Source organism: Cyprinodon tularosa, unplaced genomic scaffold (genome assembly GCF_016077235.1).
Source record: "Cyprinodon tularosa strain WSP-4 unplaced genomic scaffold, ASM1607723v1 ctg153, whole genome shotgun sequence".
In the NCBI taxonomy this organism is placed as follows: Eukaryota; Metazoa; Chordata; class Actinopteri; order Cyprinodontiformes; family Cyprinodontidae; genus Cyprinodon; species Cyprinodon tularosa.
The window spans coordinates 570,952-590,586 of NW_024038364.1; the positions used below are offsets into that span (position 1 = coordinate 570,952).

The 19,635-nt window shown below is 39.0% G+C and overlaps 1 long non-coding RNA gene across 1 annotated transcript in view; it reads right to left on the reverse strand.

The window, feature by feature from the left end:
• Positions 1–19,635, reverse strand: part of LOC119779904 — a 121,771-nt gene that overhangs the window by 37,626 nt on the left and 64,510 nt on the right. The window contains exon 2 of the long non-coding RNA XR_005280308.1: positions 17,432–17,590. This is a non-coding gene — a long non-coding RNA (uncharacterized LOC119779904). The remainder of the gene's footprint in view (positions 1–17,431; positions 17,591–19,635) is intronic.

Below are 19,635 nucleotides of genomic sequence, written 5' to 3' on the forward strand. Positions count from 1 at the left end.
ATAAGTCAGCGTTCCTAGACTCCTCCTGCCATGTTGTTCACAACAAGAGCGAGAGCGACCGGTGGTTTCCTGGCGGAAAAACGTCACGCTGACGTCGCACACATGCGCAGTGAAGATTATTTTACTCTTAAGATCCGAATGGGTGTTTACATGGACGCCGATCAAAATGGCGATCGGCAAAAACCACCTCTCTCTTTCGGAATTAAATTTATTTCCGATCGGACCGAATCGGATTAGAATCTTCAGTCTGACATGTTTACATGAAACATTTTTGATCTGATCAGGCCTTCAATCCGATTAGTTGTGTCCATGTAAACGTAGCTAGTGTGGGGTTAAGGGTCTTTGCCCAGAGACCAAGAGTGGCAGTTTGTGGGAGTGGGGCTCGAACCCAGAACCTCTGGATTCCAAGCGCAATGCCCACTAGACCGTCATTACATCATAGCAAGCACTTTGTCTTTGCTGATATTAATTGTCATAAGCCTTCATCCAAATCATCTGTCTAAAGATTAATGAATTGATCTTTGTATTTAGAGTTAATTCACATAAAATGCGGTAATTTCTATCCAGATATCATAATGACCACTTATCCCCTGTATTCTTTGCTGATGCTACAAAGGAAAAAAAAAAAAAAAATTTCTGATAAACATACCAAACTTAACATAAAAAAATGTTTTAACACAAAACGGCAGAAAGGAGAAGAGCAAAGCCTCAACACAGCAACCAAAGTAGAGAAGCTGTAATTTTATCACATAAAGTAATTAAACTGTCAAAAAGAAAAGAAAATTAGATTCAAACCTTCCACAGCAAAAGGCTACTGTACAGGTGTTGTTTGGGAAGGCACACGAAAACAGAGAGAAGATTTGGAGAACAGAGAAAGTTGATGCCTAAGTTCAGCAGCAGCAAGGTCACCGTTTCACACACCAACTCAGAGAGAAAGGCGAGCAACAATCTGCCTGGCCACATCGCCTGCCCACTCACACCTCCTCCACAGGTGTGTGTGTGTGTGTGGTGGACTTTTAGGGGTGAGTCATTCTCTCCCACGTAGCAGATACCTCCAGCAGCGGTTGTGGAGATCCCACCAGCCCTCGCAGTGCATCCGCACCACTCCTCCCAGTCCCAAAAAAACCCGACTGGGATTCTCGATCGCTCCCTGAAGCGATGCTGCCGCTCAGATTTTCAAACAAGAGCACAACATTTGGAGGCAGCAGATGGCAACTCGATGAACAACATCATGATCAGACAGTGACAGAGCATTAGGGCACAGCGTTAATTGTGCAGCCTTTGTTTTCTGCACTTAATAACGAATGCGCAGCAGTGTTTTCATACATTTAGATCTCCTGTTAGTGAAATAAAAAATGTAAAACAGTTTTGATCTGGGGCATAATTAAATTGATCATCAATCGCCGCGCGACTGTGGATTCATAGAGAGAGCAGTTGTCCTGGAATATGGAAAGCTGGAGGTTTGATTCTAGCTGCTACCTCTGCCACACTGTGACGTGCACCTGGGCAGGCACTTAACCCTCGGTTGCCTACCGACGTGTGGGCTAGTGAGCGCCTCTCATTAAATAGCATAAAGCAGTAGGACTACAAAAGCACGACTTACATACAGTCAATTTAGTATTAACTATTTCTATTAGCAGACAATAGGAATCAAACAATTATCTTTGCAGTTATGTGTTACATGCAGTTAAAAAGAGGACTTGGAAAAAGTTTGCAAGTGTAAGAATATGGACAGAATATTTTAAAGATTGTCAAAAGGTCATACCATAGCTACAACTTTTTCCTTAAAACAATTTGGCTTTGAAAAGTTTTAGTTTTTACAGAACAATACTTTATTGTTTTATATATTTTGACAGGTCAAAAATATGCAGATGTTTTTATTTTGGTTACAATGGCAACTTCAACAAGACAAGATTCTGCACTAATAGGGACAAAAGGTTGTAGCCACATCAACCTGAGTTCAGGCGATGCTAAGTACAAGTAGCTCTATGACAGGGATGAGGAAGGGCTTCTTCTAGGTGATTCATTTCTTAGATTAGAGCCCAAAGAAAGTATTTAATGTGGACGGTGATGTTTGAAGAAGTAGCGGTGGATGTGGAACAGTGCTTATTGATTAACATGAGTGTGCAAGTGCTCCGCACGAGGTACGTGAGCGGAGCAGAGGGGTGACGGAGGATTTGGATCTGGGGGTCATCCCACGTGGAGTACTTTGTTGTGTGGCTTATACAAGGAAGCTTTGTGATCGCTGGCAAACCATTACCGGCTAAAAAAAATGCATTTGTGTATCGAGTACGGGTGGAACGGTTCACAAAATCCACGGTTCGGTTCGGTATATGTTGATTGTTAGCCTGACATGTTGGTCATGTTGCTGTTAGCATAAACAAAACGTGTTGCACAATGCTTGAACACTGTTGCACTTTTATCCACAACTTTCTTTCCGCCGTCATCGTAGGTCACTCTAAATGCAAAGTGGTCCCATACAGCAGACCTATAAAGTGCTGCTGGTGCGTCTTTCAACTCCTGTTCTTTCCAACTCGCTATACCCACACAATTCTCCACAACAACAGATTTTTTCCCTGTTACACCCGGCTAAGCTGTTTCGCTTCTTCTTTTTATTGTTCACTACTGGTGGTTGGCTTTGGTCGCAGTACCGCCACCTTCTGCTCTGGAGTGTACACGCTTCGCCTACGAGAAAAAGGAGCAACACATGAACCTAACGCAACACACGCGAACCGAACCGAGACAGTCTAACCGAACGGTTCGGACGGTTTTCATAAACCGTTCCATCCCTACTATCGAGGCACGTCAGGTTAGGCTCAAAAATCCACACACAAATGCAGTGAAGTTTATAGATTACTGGTACTTTGTAATTTAATCTATAATTGTTTATGGACCAGAAATACTCAGAATCTTGTATTGTGCATGTATGAATCAAGTAAGTGTATTTGTGAAAATTGAGATCAATCTGACTCCATGCTTACTGTCCATGAAGAGATAAACTTGTATGATTTTTCAAAAAACTTTAAGTTAAACCTTTATAAAGTGGTTCAACTTTATGATGATCTTTTCCAGAATCTTCTCTATAGTTTGCTGGAACATTGGCCCATTCCTTCTGGTAGAACTAATGTCACACAGTTAGGTTTAAAGCCTCGACAAGGAAGTCGAGAACCAGTTATGTTCAAGGTTTCACTTTCTGGTTTACCCGCAAACTTATTCAACAGAAAAACAGAAGAATGAATGTTGAGCTCAAAGGATAAAACACACAAAGTATGAGACGTTTCTGCAGCCCTCTATTTGGAGGATCATTACAGAAAAGGTTCTTGATATTTTTGGTCCAAATGAACCTTTGTGCAAACTCTATCCATCACCAATGCTGTATTAGCATAGAGCTCGATCACTTGAGCTCCACAGAGCCAATTCAGCTAAGCAAAAAAAATGTTTTGTGAGCACCCAGCAGGGCTGGCATTGGTCATGAAGTTGGGCGCAGCTTCGGAAAAAGCTCAAAAAGAAGGACTGGATGGCAGCCAAGCAATGGTAAATGTTGGCTTCAGTTGACCAGGTTTTCTGCACAGATAAAGCAATAGACCACCGATTATGATTTATTCTGGTGGTCATTTAGAAATAGTTGAATGTGACTCAGAAAGTTATGATTCATCTCAGAAGACTTCCAGCGCTCCCAGTTGTTAGTAGCTCTGCAGTTACAGCACGTCATGTGTTTTTGGTGTTCGGCCTGGGTTCCCTTCCGCCAACCGTTTGTGTTTTACTGTGTGTTGAAAACAAGTGACTTTAGTGGCTTTGAATCTGACAAGTTAATTGATGGGCAGTCCCTTTCGTTTCCCCATCTTGGGGTTTTCAGTCATGTTGGAAGCATGTTTGTGGGGATGGCAATATTGCTCCTTCAGTTAGAACACCAAATGCTCAATGCATGCAAAATATTCCCATCGGTCCCAGCTGCGCTGTGCTGCTGATTGTCTGCAAATGCAAAAAAAATAGATTGTATAACCCTAGTAGTTAATGTTTGTACATTTTTAGGTCTGTTTTTCATAGTGGATGTCATAACCGATTAGAAAAAGATAGACTTTTTCCAAATAATGTTTAGAAGTGATGTGGGGAAAAACTGAGAAACCATTTATACAGTGGAATATTTAAGTATATCTTTAAAAAGCGACATATTCAGGCCAGTGTTTCTGTCCTCTGTGTATTTACAACATTTATACCGCATTAAACAACAGCACACTGTTATCATTCCTCAGAACAGCCTCAGCCTTTTCAAGCACTCTTTGCTCCAAAACTAAGAAGCAAATAGATTTCTATTACAGAGCTCTGCATGCACTTTAAGTGTGCTGTAAGGAGAACTGGCTGTATCTGCAAGAAACGCTGCTATGTTGACTTTGTTACACTTAAAGAAGTCTGTGATGCAACATTAAAGACGAAATGTACTCCTGTTACTGAGAAAAAATGGATTTATGAACAAATTTCCCCTAAATTTGTGTGTTAATGTTATAAAAGACATTAAAGATCTGCCACATTAGAATAGCATACTCTCTAGTCATATTTTGTTTTCTAAGGCAGCTAAGTGAAATTTAACCTGACTCCGCCGGATGGATTTGCTCCACATATCCGTCTGGAAACCTGTTGAAGTAATTTTGGGAAGGGGCGAATATACTGGTTAGCTGATTGGCCTATGTTGGTGATAGACGGGCCAAATAAACCAATCAGATCAACGAAGCATATGATGTACTAACAGAGCGACGACGAAGAGGAGCCAATTGATAGATCAAACTCTTGCCGAAACCAGTCGGGAGAAGAGCAAAAACATCTTTCCCTCTGAGAAAAGCCTTCAGAGCAGTGTTTTGCTCTTCTTTCAGTGAACAAATACAGTGTAATTCCGATAAAACTTGCTCGATAGCCACGCTAACGCTAGTTTCATCGGCTGAAGCCGCCATGTTCTTATGACTGAACAGTCGCGCTTCTCGTTGCGTCACACCTCAACCCGCCTCAAATCCAACGCTGATTGGACGTTCGTTTGGTGAACGGCTCCAAATTTTCTTTAACGGAGAGTCTCCAGACTGATTAGCGAGTGAAATCTTGAAAGCTTGTGAGATCAGGATGGTCTCACGAGGCTAAGTGAAATGTGTCCAGGAAAAAGTCCTGGATTATTTTTAGACACTTTGAGCATCTTTGGGAGTAAAAATTAAACGCTGATAAATTCTTTATTAGAGTAACATTGCCGTCATCTCCAGATGTTGAGTAATAGTCGATGTTTGGGTTTCCACGCAGGTCTGAAAGTAATAAGTGGAAATGTAGAAAGAAAGATAAAAAAACACACACTGAAAACAGCAAACAAATACTATCAACTACATTCTGTTTCCTGCTAATTTTTAGACTGGGTGTAAAACCCCCTTTTGACGTCTTGGTAGAGGAAATAAAACTATAAAACTTTGGACTCCACTGTGCAATCTAACTTTATATCTCACGTTTACGTTTCTCTATCTCTGCTCTTTGTTTTTATTTTCCTTTAATCTCTTCCTTCTGTTCTTAAATCAATGATTTATTTGTGTGTGAAAAGTTTGCATCTAATTTCTTTCTGAATGTCAAGTGCTTTTAAGGTTTGCACCATTTTAGAAAAATACGAGGTGCGTTTGCGTCATCGATGCCGTGCGCAGCTCAATGCGTCAAGTATAAACCAGGCTTAAACCTGTCTCTAACAATAGATTAGTAAATCATGAAAATGCAAAGAAAAATATCTGCTTTGACTCCCTGACTTTTTTCCCATTTCTGTGTTTAGAAAGTTTGAAACTCAATACTCAGCATGCTGAGATCTTACAGTATAAAAAATTATCCTTTCATGTATATCACACACTGCAGAAACCTAAGACCCGCAAAGACCTCCGTGTCAGCTCCGGATTTGGCCGCTGGACTTGTATGTCAAACAAAAGAGCCTCGACTGAAAATAGGTTTGTTGAAGTTTCCAAAACGTGTGCCGCCCCAAAATTACACAACCAGGTTGTGCAGCAGCCAGCATGGAAAACAAAGTGAAGTTCAGAGCCGTGGGGACGGCAGAGGCTGCGGACGCTGCCGTGTTTAAAGCTGTACAGCGTGAACCTGCTGAACTGAACAGGCTGTTCGTGCAGCACTGATAGAAAATCCATCCCAGATTCCCCTCTTTCCTAAAGGGTCTGACTTCACTTAGCGGTATGAAGTATGTGTCACCCTCTCTTTGGCTCTTTTTTTTCCCCCCCTCGAGCATCACTTCTCTCTTGTCTTTCATTCTTCTCATTTGAGCTCTGCTGCCAGATTATTCCACACTTTTCACTTTAATACGTCCTTCCCTCTTCCTCCTCTTTTTTTGAAAACCAACTCTCTTTTTTTTTTTACAGCTTAACACCAGAAGGCCACGCAGCAGAAAAGACAAATAGAGTTTTGAATTTTGGAAATTAAATGTCATGTCCCTCAGAGTGACTTTTTTCTCTGAGCCACTCTTAGGTTCTCATCTGAAAAAGCCTTCAGCCATCCAAGTAGTTTTCTGCCCCCCCTCATTGATCTCACCTTTTATTAATCTTTTTTTTTTTTCCTCACTGCCTTTAAAGGCAAGATTTCTACTTAAGTTTATGTTTTCTTTATTATTCATTATACTGAAGCCACAAATTAAAGTTCGGCAGCAAAAAAGAGGCCAAAAAATATAATTTCATGGTCAAACAAATGAAATTACAGTGGATTGAATATATTTAATGTAAATACTTCCTCTCCTCCACCATCAGTCTTTGTTTCTTCTTCCCCCTGACGTCCGTAGAGGATCTGGATCTTATCTCTTGTCTCATCAGAATCTCCTCCAGACTGACTCATTCCCGTCGCTTCAGATCAGGATTCTGAGCGCATCTCTGGGATTGACTCCAGCTCGCTTCTACAGTCATCATGCTTTTTTATTTGGATTTTTATTTTTCATCATTTCAAACGTGCACACTGTTGCTTTTCATCCTCCTGCGGTAGTCCAGACCTGCTGTTTTGTTTTGTTTTTACAAAAAGGTTTTTGTCTTGTACTCAGATGGTGTTTGAATGTCTGCCATTCAAAGCTAACATCTGTGGGGGAGAAAAAAAAAATCTAAAAACAAAACAAAAACAAAAAACGCCTGCATAATCCTTTGAGTTTGGGATTGATAGTTTATGAACTGATCCGCTTTTACCACTTCTAAAAGCAAGATGAAAAACAAGCTGCAAAAGTGTCTAATGTAGCCGTCATTTAAAATGACCATTGTTAAAGTCCTGCGGCCAGCATCAATAAAGGCCTCGGGATTACCAAAACACTTTTTTGTTGCTACGCTCCAAAAAAAATAAATAAAAAAATACACCCCTCTCCTGTGTTTATCCTTTTCACTCAGCTCCGGCGTGACTTTGAGGAGCTGCAGTTTTTCTCTTCCACAGATGTACAAATGCGGTCATCAGTACAGGAGAAACGTGCAGTAAGACAGTCTAACCGTACGCAGATGATACGTTGCTTTCTATTAACTTTAGCTTTAGCAGTGACACGAATAGGAAACACAACGGCGGCCAGATGTCCGGCTTTAGGCTAGACAGACCAGATCTTCATTGCATTGTCCGGCGCCGCATCCAGCCGGACATGAATTTGTCCTCCTTTTTGAGGCACAATGCTTGCAGACTATGGAAGTAAATCTGTGTCACTGGGATTTGAATTAAAAATGCCACTGAAATTTAAATGTTGTATGTTTGTACTTACTGTTTCAGTGTTAAAATATATTCAGAACACACTTTTGATCTAAAAAGAAGTACACTGTCATTATTTTTACACAGTTGAAATTTCATTTGTTATTTTCTCTTCAAGCTAAAAATTCACATACCTATTTCAAAGTGATTTCATTTTCAATACTTATTTTTTTATTTTAATTTTTAAGTAATCTGAATATAAAAAAAAAAAATCAACCTTTCAAAATTCAAACTCAATATTTTCAGCCTCCTGAGATTCAGCTGGCTCTGTTTCACTGTCTTAAATTTGGCGTTTAAATTCAGTAAGGGAAGGGTTACTTCAGGTCACAGACATTAGCAATGGATTGTGGTGTCCAACACCCAGCCAATCCCGTTACGTTTTCTCACGTGACGTGACGCTTGTGGCGCTCATACAGAAGGAAAACCAGCATGACGGAGCCAGTGTAGGTACCAGATTGACTCGGGGGCCTGCGCCTTTTGATGACGTCACAATACATAATTGTTTTAACATTTGCACAATTGCGCAAAACATTTTGATTGGTCTGGACAGCTTACTAAAGTAATTATAGCGGGGTGGAGGTTTTATTCAAAAGCGGGATTGCGGTTTGTAATAGGACAATTTTACGAAGAAATTCTCCATGGTCCTGCGCCTTCCGAAGACGTCACCGAATTCGCCATGGGCCTTGCGCCTCCCGATGACGTGACATTATGGCAACGCCACTCAAACAAACTACATTGAGCCCGCGGTCTGCATTTGTAACGACAATAAATTCAGGAGAATGAAGCTAAAGGGATACAAAAAATAAACTTGTAATATTACAAAACCAAAAATACTACGAATACAAAGTATATTCAGAGATTAAAGTCCCTCTGATACTGTTTAAGTGACTGAGAAACTGCAGATTTGCCACATTTAAGATGGCGGACGCTCTGACGCATCTAAAAAGGCGCAGGCCCCCAAGTCAATCTGGCAGCCCGAGTCAATCTGGTACCTACACCGGTCATGCAAGCTAATGCTAACTCAACTTTGAGTTTATTACTTTCATTTTTCTGTAGTTGAGTTAGCGTTAGCTTGCATGACCGGCTCCGTCATGCTGGTTTTCCTTCAGTATAAGCGCCACAAGCGTCACGTGACGTTACTAAGAAAATGGAACGGGATTGGCTGGGTGTTGGGCGCCACAATCCATTGCTAATGTCTGTGACCTGAAGTAACCCTTCACTTTTTAGACTGAATTTAGACGCCGAATTTAAGACAGTGAAATAGAGCCAGTTGAATCTCAGTACAAGCATACAACATTTAAATTTCAGTGGCATTTTTAATCCAAATCCCAGCGACACAGATTTACTTCCATAGCAGACCTGTTTTTTTTGTTTTTTTCCTTTTTTTGCTGTGATGCAGCACAATATCCAATCATAGAATGTGAAAAAATGCATTGACTATCTGTCTAACAGATAATTGGCTATGAGTGGTCCCATGCCAGATAAATATCTGCTTGTCATTGGTTAAAAAAGTAAACAAGGATCAGAGTGCCGCTAAGTTATACACTGATAGAAAGTTATCATCATGCCAAAACGCAAGATCTGGTTTCACTCTGAATGGACAAAAGAGCACGAATTTATAACGTCTACTACTCATTCAAAGGCTTCTGCACACTTTGGCGATGCGATGTAGATGTAAGCAGTGGACGGAAAGCTGCAACTGAATGGCACGCAAGTACAAGTTAACATAAAAGTAAAAAACAACTCTTCCAAGAGGAATTTTTTTCAGTTTCGTCGCTCCTGGGTGCTAAAATAACAGCAGAGCTGTGCAAGGTGCACCATACTGTAAAACATCACCAGTCCTACAGAAGTGTAGACTGTGGTGTGAAAGTGGACCCGGAGATTTTCAGCGACTCGCCCACAGCTAAATGGATGACCTTGAAGACAGTAGGTCTGCTGCGCATAGACACTGAAGACAAGTTCCCGAAAGATTAAGGCGTTAAAAAAAAAAAAAAAAAGCTACACTTTTTGAGCAGTTGAATCCCTTTTTTTTTTTATTTGTTTATTTTTTTTTTAAACAATCTCTTTTGTTGTTTAAATAGAATATTAAATTTTTTTTTTATTATGATTTTGTATTTTACATTTTAAGTCCACATGTGATGCTTTGTGGTATTCTGCAATTTAAAATATTCATCTCAGGGGTCACTGTTTAAACACCACAATGTATTGAGTAAATACAAATACTGTGAAGCGATACTTTTTGACTTTTCCTTAATATTTTTTTCTATTCAGCTACACAAGCATCCTCTTTAAAACCCTCAAAATTGTACTATAAACAAGGCTTTACCAGATTCTTATGTACACCTTATCAATTTATTGATATGCAGCATAATGTCCTCCTTTTTTGGAGGAGGCCACCCGACGATACACACATCTGAAAGGTTTAAACTTCCATTAGATTAGAGGGTTTTAGTTAAAGGTATAGAGGAGGATGTTCTTTTTCTGGGTGGACCATCAAAATGAGTGGTCCTCCTTAGGGCTGCAACAACGAATCGATAAAATCGATAAAAATCGACTTTTAAAAGCGTTGGCAACGAATTTAATCATCGATTAGTTGTGTCGCGCGATTAATGCGTCATCCGCCGCCGCCGTCATCCCGGGGAAGAAAAAAAAATATGGCGGAGCGAGTCAGCGCCGCAGTTGCAGTGTTGCCAACTCAGCGACTTTTCAGACCCCTCCAGCGACTATTTCTTTAAAAAGCTACTAGCGACAAATCTGGCGACTTTTTACGGTGTCACTGGCGGCTTTTGGAGACTCTTACGTGAAAGCATGTATCGTTCCTACTCTTGTCCTCCAGCGGCAGCTGCTGCCGTGGGGCGCCTCCCCCATCCCAACGCCTTTCTCCCTCTCCCACAAGAATCTCTCTCAGCGCTGCAGTCCGAGTTAGTGAGGAGGAGGATTTTAGTGAGGAGTTTACCCTCAGCGTCCAGACTGCAAATGAAGCGCGCATGCCCCGGGATTGACGGCGCAAATTGATCACAATAATTAAAATAGCCTGCGCTTTGTAAAGTGAAAAAAGTCGTAACATGCAACTTTTGTAAAAACAAATAAACATGGCACAGAAGCACCTCTGTTATGACGCAGCACCTGAAAAGAAAACATGTTGGAGCCTTCATTGGCAGTGAAGAGAGCTGATCAGCAGGATGAGTAACCATGTTTGTTTCATTTTAAAGTGGGGAAACGTAACGTTAGTTTCTCAGGTAGCTCATCTGATGCTTTCCTTACCGTGTTAGTAGGTTACAGACAGTGATAAGGTTGGCTACTTATTTTACTTTTAATTTCATTTGAATTAGCTAAAGCAGCGTTTATATTTTCTTTATAAATAAATTAATTTGCAAATTATGAGGGCAAGGCTTTTAAAGTTTAAATCGTCTGGCAAAGATAAAGTAAAGAAGATCCTGCAATTTATGGAAGTAAAGCAGAATAAAATCCAGCAAGATCAGTAATATGTCAATTAATTATCTGCCACATTCCCATGTAAATATCTGTCTTTGGAGGATGTGTTTTTTAGCACCCCTAGTTCTCTCCTTTTTATTCCAAATACAATTTATAATTTGAATCACAGGGCTATTTTTATCTCTATGGTTCAGTATTTTCTCAAGTAGCAACTTTAACTGCTATACTTTCCTGTCTTAAAAGGCAGAACTCTTCTAGTCTAAAAAAAACCTCATTTGTTGAAATGGGGGGGCCTATTGTTTGAACCCCTTAGGGGCTTTTAAAAACGAAAATGTCTCTTTTTGCGCTTTAAGAAACAAAGTAGCCTATATTTTGTGGATGTACAGCTACATTTCTCATGTAAGTTTGCGTAGTTTTAAAACAAACATTTATTTTTCATATTGCACCAGTACAGTTAATGAGAAACCTGTACTTGTGTGCTTGTTTGTTCTGTCTAAAATGTTTATTTTGGAATAAAGAGGTTAATATAAAAAAAATATTTTGTGTCCGATTCATCGATTAATCGAAAAAATAATCGGCCGATTCATCGATTTTCAAAATAATCGTTAGTTGCAGCCCTAGTCCTCCTAATTGTCAGTCATTCTAGTTATATGTTTACGTAAGGCCGTCCTACCTTCTCGTCCCTCTTTTCACTTACCAGTGGAGAGTCTGACATAGTGGGAAAATTGCAAATCCTCTTTAGGAAAATAAACTTGTAGGAGAGATGCAAACAGCAACTTTTAAACGGAGCGTGCAAGAGGAGAAATTGGCTTGTGCACGCTCTTGCACGCGTTGAATAGGCCTTCCCTCTCAGGACCGGGTTCAGGGTTGTGCATGTGCATTTCTTTTTTAATTAATTTTGTTGAAAATTAATTAAAATCCTCCACTATACCTTTAACAGGATATAGATACAGAGGTTAGTTATTTATTGCCTTTACTGTGAAGAGAGAGGAACTATTTCATTGAATATTTTCTAAAAAAAAAAAAGCATAAGATGTTTGTTTTCAGTTATTATTTAACTCCAGATTATGCATTAAAAATATTATCCTTACACAAAAAAAAACTTTTTTTTTGGCATTCAGAAAAAAAAAAAGGATCAAATAAACATTCTTCACACATTTTACTACCTTTGATTAAAAAAAGAATCAAAATGACTGTTATAATAATTTGATTTAACTAACAAAATAAATCAATGTTCAGTCTAACAAGATGTACCGTCTGTGTGTTTAACCAAAAAAAAAAAAATCTCAGTGTTTTCCATAACTGCTGAAAAAAATAAACCAAAGCAGTAAGGGTGCAGGTGCATCGCCCAAAGTCAAATCTGCCGTTTTTCCTCGTTCTCTGTCTGTTTACTGCTGCTTTTGAGGAACTGAAAGCCTCTTCTGAGTCAGAAGCACAACACATTCATCAGCTGGAGAACGCACTCTTAACGCTACCGCGATGTAATCATCTCCCCGGAGACTTCGATCAAAGGCAGCTGTATGTTCTTACACTGTCATTACGCTCCCACAGAAGAATTAATCTGGAGTTGTTCACACAGATAAAATAGTAGGTTTTTCAACAGAATAATAAATGCAAAGAGAGTTCTCAGTGTTGCAACAAGCAATATGCTAAGATGCCAACATTTCCACTAAGTGGTTAGAGCAACAGAAACAACCCACCAACTTCTCTGAGAAAACAGTTGCATGTCCTCTCTGGCCCCTCTTGTCAGGTCCCCCATTAAACCAATCCAGTCCTGCCTGAAAATGCCGAAAGCTGAAATGTCATTTACTCACTTCTCTACAAAAGTTCAGGAACCTGCGAGAAAATGTCACCTTTGAAAAAAAAAAAAAAAAAATGGAGCAGCCTTTAAACCTTTTCCTCAGTTTGGTTGAAACAGGGAAAGTTAAAGTTCTAAAAGATTAGAGAACTTGGAGCGGCAAAAAGCAAATTAAAATTTCCTAAATCAGACCATAAGTCTGTTATCTTAGAGAATCAGCTTTCTAAACAAACTTCTATCTACGGAGATTCTGCGATCAGATACTGGGAAATAAGGAATGTTTTTCATCAAGGTCTTTTTTGGTAGAAGTAGAAGTTAAAAGTTCTGAATCAAAGTGATGAAAAAGTTATCTTTTTTTTTTTTTTTTTTACATTTATCCGACTTTTAACTAACTTTCCAGCAAAGCCAATCAAAGACCGTACTGCTGGTTTATGTTTTATTGAAAAAAGGAAACGATTTTTGATGTGTTTGATGAAAGGTCCAAGTTAATCAAGGATAACTGGGATAATTAATGGAGGTTTATCACCGCTGTTAATATGCTTGATCTTTGTCTTTGTCTCTGTATATACATAATCTAATTTCAAGCAAAAAATAACTATACATAGACTAAATATAGAATTAAAATTACTTGGAATCTATAATTCAGCCCCTGTTGTAAGAAATATGGGAGAATATAAGGCGTTGGTTGATCACATTAATTGCAGCTCTTTTATGTCGCACTGCAAAAATGATCTAGAAAGAAGTAAAAATGTCTTATATTAAGTGTTTTTACCCTTAATTTGAGTAGGTAAATGCGATAGTTTGCCAATGGAATGAGTGTTTTTAGTCTTAAAATAAGATAATTAGATAATATGCACTTGAAATAAGATAACGCTATTGTGTTTTTCTAATTTTAAATCTAAATTGTAGTGTTCCATTGGTAAAATGTCTCTTTCATCTCCTCAATCCAAGAACAAATGCATTTATTTTAAGAAAAAATGACTTCTCTAGATTTGGATTTTTTCCAGTGTCACAGGTTTTAACAATCAAATTGTTGTGTTGTTTTTTTAAGTAGAAGTATTGAGTCCAGGTTTGACGAGTCCATTTCTAAACTTTATCTTTGTATAAGATTGAGATTAAGTGATGGCCGTGCTTTGGTGGCGCAGTGGTTGGCGAACATGACCATGTATGGAGGCCTTAGTCCTCCAGGTGGGCGACCCGGGTTTGAATCCGCCTTTGATCTTTTCCCACGTCTCTCCCTCCCTCTCATACTCCCTTTCCTGTCAGCCTACTGTTCAGAAAAACTAGCCACTAGTGCAGTGTAAAAAAAAAGGAAAAAAATCAATAACTGGTGTTTTTAGAAATAGTTTGAAAGACCTCATAAACTTAAACTACTCTTTAGAGAACGTTGAACCTGTTCATTAAAATCCTGCCTATCAGGGTTTATCCGACTTTGAACATGAGTGAAGATTCTTAGTCCGTAACATCAACAGCATCATTGCAGCCATATCTTCTTTTAACACTCACAATGTGCTCCACACATAACTGCACATTCATATAGACAAAAAAAAAAAAAAAGAAAACCCTCAGAAGGAGCGATTTCTGCTGTCGTTTCCATCGCTTCCAGATTGCCCAGAGCAGCAGGCCGTGCCACAGAAATCCTTTCAGTCGGTAAAACTTCCCGCCTCACTCTGTTAGCTCACCTTATTCACCTGTTGCACTTAGTGACACGCTACACACTGGAGTCATCCAACCCGTATGATTAGCACTTGTTGAACTGGCTTAGAAAAAAAAAACGAAAACAGAAGCTCCACTAAAGAGTACTTCAGGGGTTTAAATCCCACATATTGGCTGATGGTGAATGGGTACCTGTCAGTTTGATGCATTCCTGTTTTCCTGCATGTCTCCACCCCTCCAACGGATTTATATGCACCATATAACTAGAAATGCGGCACATGGAGATCCAGCGACTTCTTATTCAGACATACTCGGCGGCGTTTGTCTCCTGCGCCGCGTTTTCCAGACTTTCTAAGCTTAATGACTCGGAGTGTACACTCATCAGAGACTTGCAACCATGGCTGCAACTGACTGAACTACCAACATTGATGGCAAAAAAACTCCAATAAGCAGAAAACTTTATCAAGGTTACCTAATATTTGCACCATTTGGGAAATTAATTCAATGTACATAAGTTTGGTACCCAAATGTAGTATTTCTAATACTGCTTGATAAATATTTATCTATTTAGTTTGGTCTGTTTTGAACCATCTGAATAACAAGCAGTAAAGGAATAAAATCCACTGCAATAAATTAGGATGAAGACACAATGATTTAAAATTAAATGAGTATAACTATATATTTATTTAAAAAAGGCTATTTAAGATGTAGGCTGAGTATTATAATTATGTGAGTCAGCAGCAGTGATTGATTCCAGTATCTGCGATGCAACTAATGTAACGATCGATCGTTTATAGGTGGAAATTAGGGCAGAACCATTTTGAAAAATATCTTAATAGTGATTTTTTGCTTCCAATATTGCGATTCCGATTCTTTTTTGGGATTTTCTTTTGCATTAAGCACAAGCATATAGATATTTCTTTCAAGGTTTTCAGTTTTTTATGACCTTAAAAAAAATCCATTGTTGCAGGACTTTGCGTAAAAAAGTTCTTCCTTCTGCTATCATACGTGGATCTGATGCTAGCTGCGACTTTTTCTTCCCACCCGTTATTGACTGATAGATTGATTGACTTTATTGATCTCACAGTGGAGATATTTGCTCGTTACATCAGCTCAAATATTTAAAAAAAGAGAAGAAGAAGTTGCCAAAGGAAGAAAAAAGTGCATGGGATATACACAGTATATACAACACGTCCAGATAAGACAGTTTTATAAGATATATATATATATATATATATATATATATATATATATATATATATATATATATATATATATTAGTGCTGTCAATCGATTAAATTTTTTAATCGCGATTAATCGCATCAATGCCTGAGTTAACTCGCGATTAATCGCATTTTAATCGCACATTTTTTTCCTGATTGAAAATCATTTAAATACTCTCAATGACATACAAAAAATACATACAGGCTAGGTTTGTGCCAATGTTCTTTTTTTAAAATGAAAACAGGTCACAGATACTGATTTATGCCATAGAAACATATGGCAAGAAGATGGGGAGGCATGTAGCAAAAAATAACAAATATGTAGCCAAAAAAAAGGCCCTGAAAACAGGCTGATGTAAAAGACAGTCTTTACAGTTAATACAGTCTTTTGAACAAAGACAAGCATTTTATCCTACTGCTATAAAATTTAGTAGAGTTAACATTAGATGTTAATTAACCAAGGTAATAATGAACAATTTTCAATCAATACATCAAAATCAATAGACCGACATCACTAGATGAAGGTAGTCTATGCTCTCTAGAAAGTTACTTTTCAGCCTCTTAACAAAAATGAGAACACACACACACCCACTCACCCACACACACACACACACACCCACTCACCCACACACACACACACCCACCCACACACACACACACGCGATACCGACCTGTGGTGTACACAGACGGCAAGAGTGCTGCTACGAGATTCCATTTCACCTCAGTAATCAGTTTTCTCAGCGTATTTCAGGTTGCTACTAGTTACCAGACACTCAACTTGTTTGTTGGTGGTGGGGCTTAAAGAAAAGGCACTAGCGCTACCCAGTGTATGAGCGTCTTTTTCCCTTGAGGAGGTCCGCTCTTGAAGCCTATGGAAAATGCATAGACTGGGGGAAAATAGCCCCGCCTTCCCGCAGGCTGCAGCGGGATGTACTTGGAAAAATTGTACCATAAAACCACATAGCGTTAATCTCAAGTTAAAAAAATTATCGCCGTTAAAATGGCCTCGCGTTAACGCGTTAATAACGCGATAATTTTGACAGCACTAATATATATATATATATATATATATATAGGTTATTGCACAGGGTATCAAATAGTAATATGCACATTGTATATTGCACAAGTTATTGTTGTTGTAGTGTCACATTGTAGAGTCTGGTTGCAGTAGGGATGAACGACCTGCGGTAGTGCTCCTTTTTACAAACAGGGGAGGCGGGGGGGAAAAAGTGTGTAACTCCCACCTGAAGAGCTGGAGGAATAAATATAGTGTCTTGTTCTTTTTAAGTGTACTGTGACTATAATGAATTTATTGCAAATGCAATTAATTATCCCAGCCCTAACTGAAATGAGCTTTCTACATTCTGAAAAATTAAGTTAGATACAGAATTTACGGTCTTAATAACGGCTAATAAAGGATCAAAGGTGGGAATGCTAACAGAATAAAAAGGCTATTCTTAGTTTAAATAATCAGGAAGATTAAGACCCGGGTGCTTTCAGAACAAAGAAGGACGACAGAACGTTTTGGCAAAGTCACAAATGAGGAGGTAGGCCAGCAAGTACAATGTTTGAAAGGAGTGAAAGTAACGGTACTCACAGCACTTCCTCAAAGGGGAGGGGCTTCACCGGGGTGGGCGGGGCTTTATTTTGAGCTTCCACCTCCTCCTCCGTCCTTCTCTTCCTCCTCGCTTCTTCTATCTTCTTTGTATTGAACTTTTCTGGAACCAGCAGCACTCGGAGTATTCTTCTCAGGTGTCTGAAAAGTAAAAAGAAATGTCCGTAAAGCTGTGTGACAGGAATCCATGAACCTGAAGAGTGCTTCAGGACACCGATGCAAAGAGAGCACCGTGAGGTGCAGCTGACGGAGGGGGTTCTGTACTCCTCTGACAGTATCCGTAAATGAAACAAGTGGTGCCATGTCAAGCTGGACCTTAAAAACTGCACTACAACTCGGACCGAAAACAGAAAGCGGTGGTTGCTATGGCAGCAGGAGCCAAAACAGAGAAGCATGGGAGCAATAAACGGAGAACAGGTGAAAAAGACAAGAGGAAAAGAAAATTTGGAGGTCAGAGAGACACAAGTCAAGACCCCTGGACTGCACGGGTTCACTTTTCAAGTCTGATCTGATTTATTCGTTCTCTGCTCCATTCCTCAGCAGTTCATCCTGTCCGCATCCTGTCTTCAGCATTTTAAACTAAATCTATCCTGAGGAATCAATAACAGCTGAATCAGTTCACCTTAAATAAAATTTAGATTGATCATCTGAGGCCATAAAGTTCTGATTTGGAGGTGATATTCGTCGAATGCTTTGCCTTCTGCACAGGAATCAGTTTAAATAAAAAAATGCAATAAATTGAATCTGTTTGAGCATAAATCCAAGCAGATTATAGTTATGAAAGAAAAGACTAATTATAAAACAAGAAAAAAAAAAAAGCTAACCAGCAACTTTATCTTTATAAATCAAGATTTTATTACAACATCTGAAAAGACGAAGTGATCAGGTCACATTAATTTCTTTAAAATGAAGACATATATAGTCAAAGGCTTTGGAAAGCAAATATGTTGCTCATTTTTACCCGTTTTTCGAGGTATAAAATAAAAGTCTCTCTTTCAAAACGTTTCCACCATCCATGCCTCCATTCGCACCAACCAGGGTGCGAATGGAGGCAAAATGTCCACCCCCTCTCATAGCAGATTGTTTCAGGTATTTCCTTTTAATACACACATTTGCCAGAAAGTGAGATCATCCAACTCAACATTTAACAGCAGGTTACTGAGAGATATCTTCTGATCAGAAATGATAATCTGTTTAAAAACATGAGAAAACGTGTAATATTAAAGATTTGATTGTTTTGGTGGTTATTCTGACTAAACATAAGGGAGATACTCAACTAAAAAGAGAAATGAAAAACAACGAAAATGGGCATCACGTCAAAATTGAAAAAGAGAGATTAGGATATAAGGAGACAAAATTCGCCAAACGGATCTGCAGTCCTTTAAACCCCAGGTGTCAAACTGCAGTTTTTGTGTCCTGCAGGTTTTCGATGTCTCTCTGCTTCAGCACACCTAGATCAAATAATTAGGTCATTAGCAGGACTCTGGAACCCGGCTGCATGCTGAGGAGGTCATGCAGCCATTTGATTCAACTATGTTGCCCGCAGGACAACATAGTTAAAGGACTTCAGCCCCTCCAGGACATATGGACCAATAAAATGAGGGATATAAACCATTAGTTGCACTTAAGTAATCCTTACCTATTATCTAATGAAAAAATATTTTTGAGAAAGCTAAAGAGGAGAACTTAAAGAAAATAAATTAAACATAATAGAAGTACCTGAGCTTTAAAAACACAATGAATATATTTGAGGAAAAATGTTTTATCAAAACACGTTTCAACAGCAAAACGTTTGAGTTTCTGCCTTACTGGACCGCTACAGCCAAACTAGAATCAAGTTAAGTTTTTTTTTTTTTTTTTTTTTTAAGAGAACTACTGACTAATTTACATACGTGGACAATTTATGTTCAGAAAGGAAAAGGCCTGCGTAGAAATTATTTCCAATCATTAGCATTTCCAGAAAAGTGGATGAGATAATGCTTTCTAAGAACGAACAAGCTACCTTTAGCAAAATGAAAACCAGTATGTTACTGGAGTAGACAGCTTGGTGACTGTGCTGGTCACAACTGGCCTGAAATGTAAGGGACCCGAACTTTCGCTCAGTTCTTTAGAAGACGTTTCCATACCTTTGTGGAGCGCTGATGTATTAAAGGGGCAGAATTCTCAGACTTCTGGACAGGTGTTGA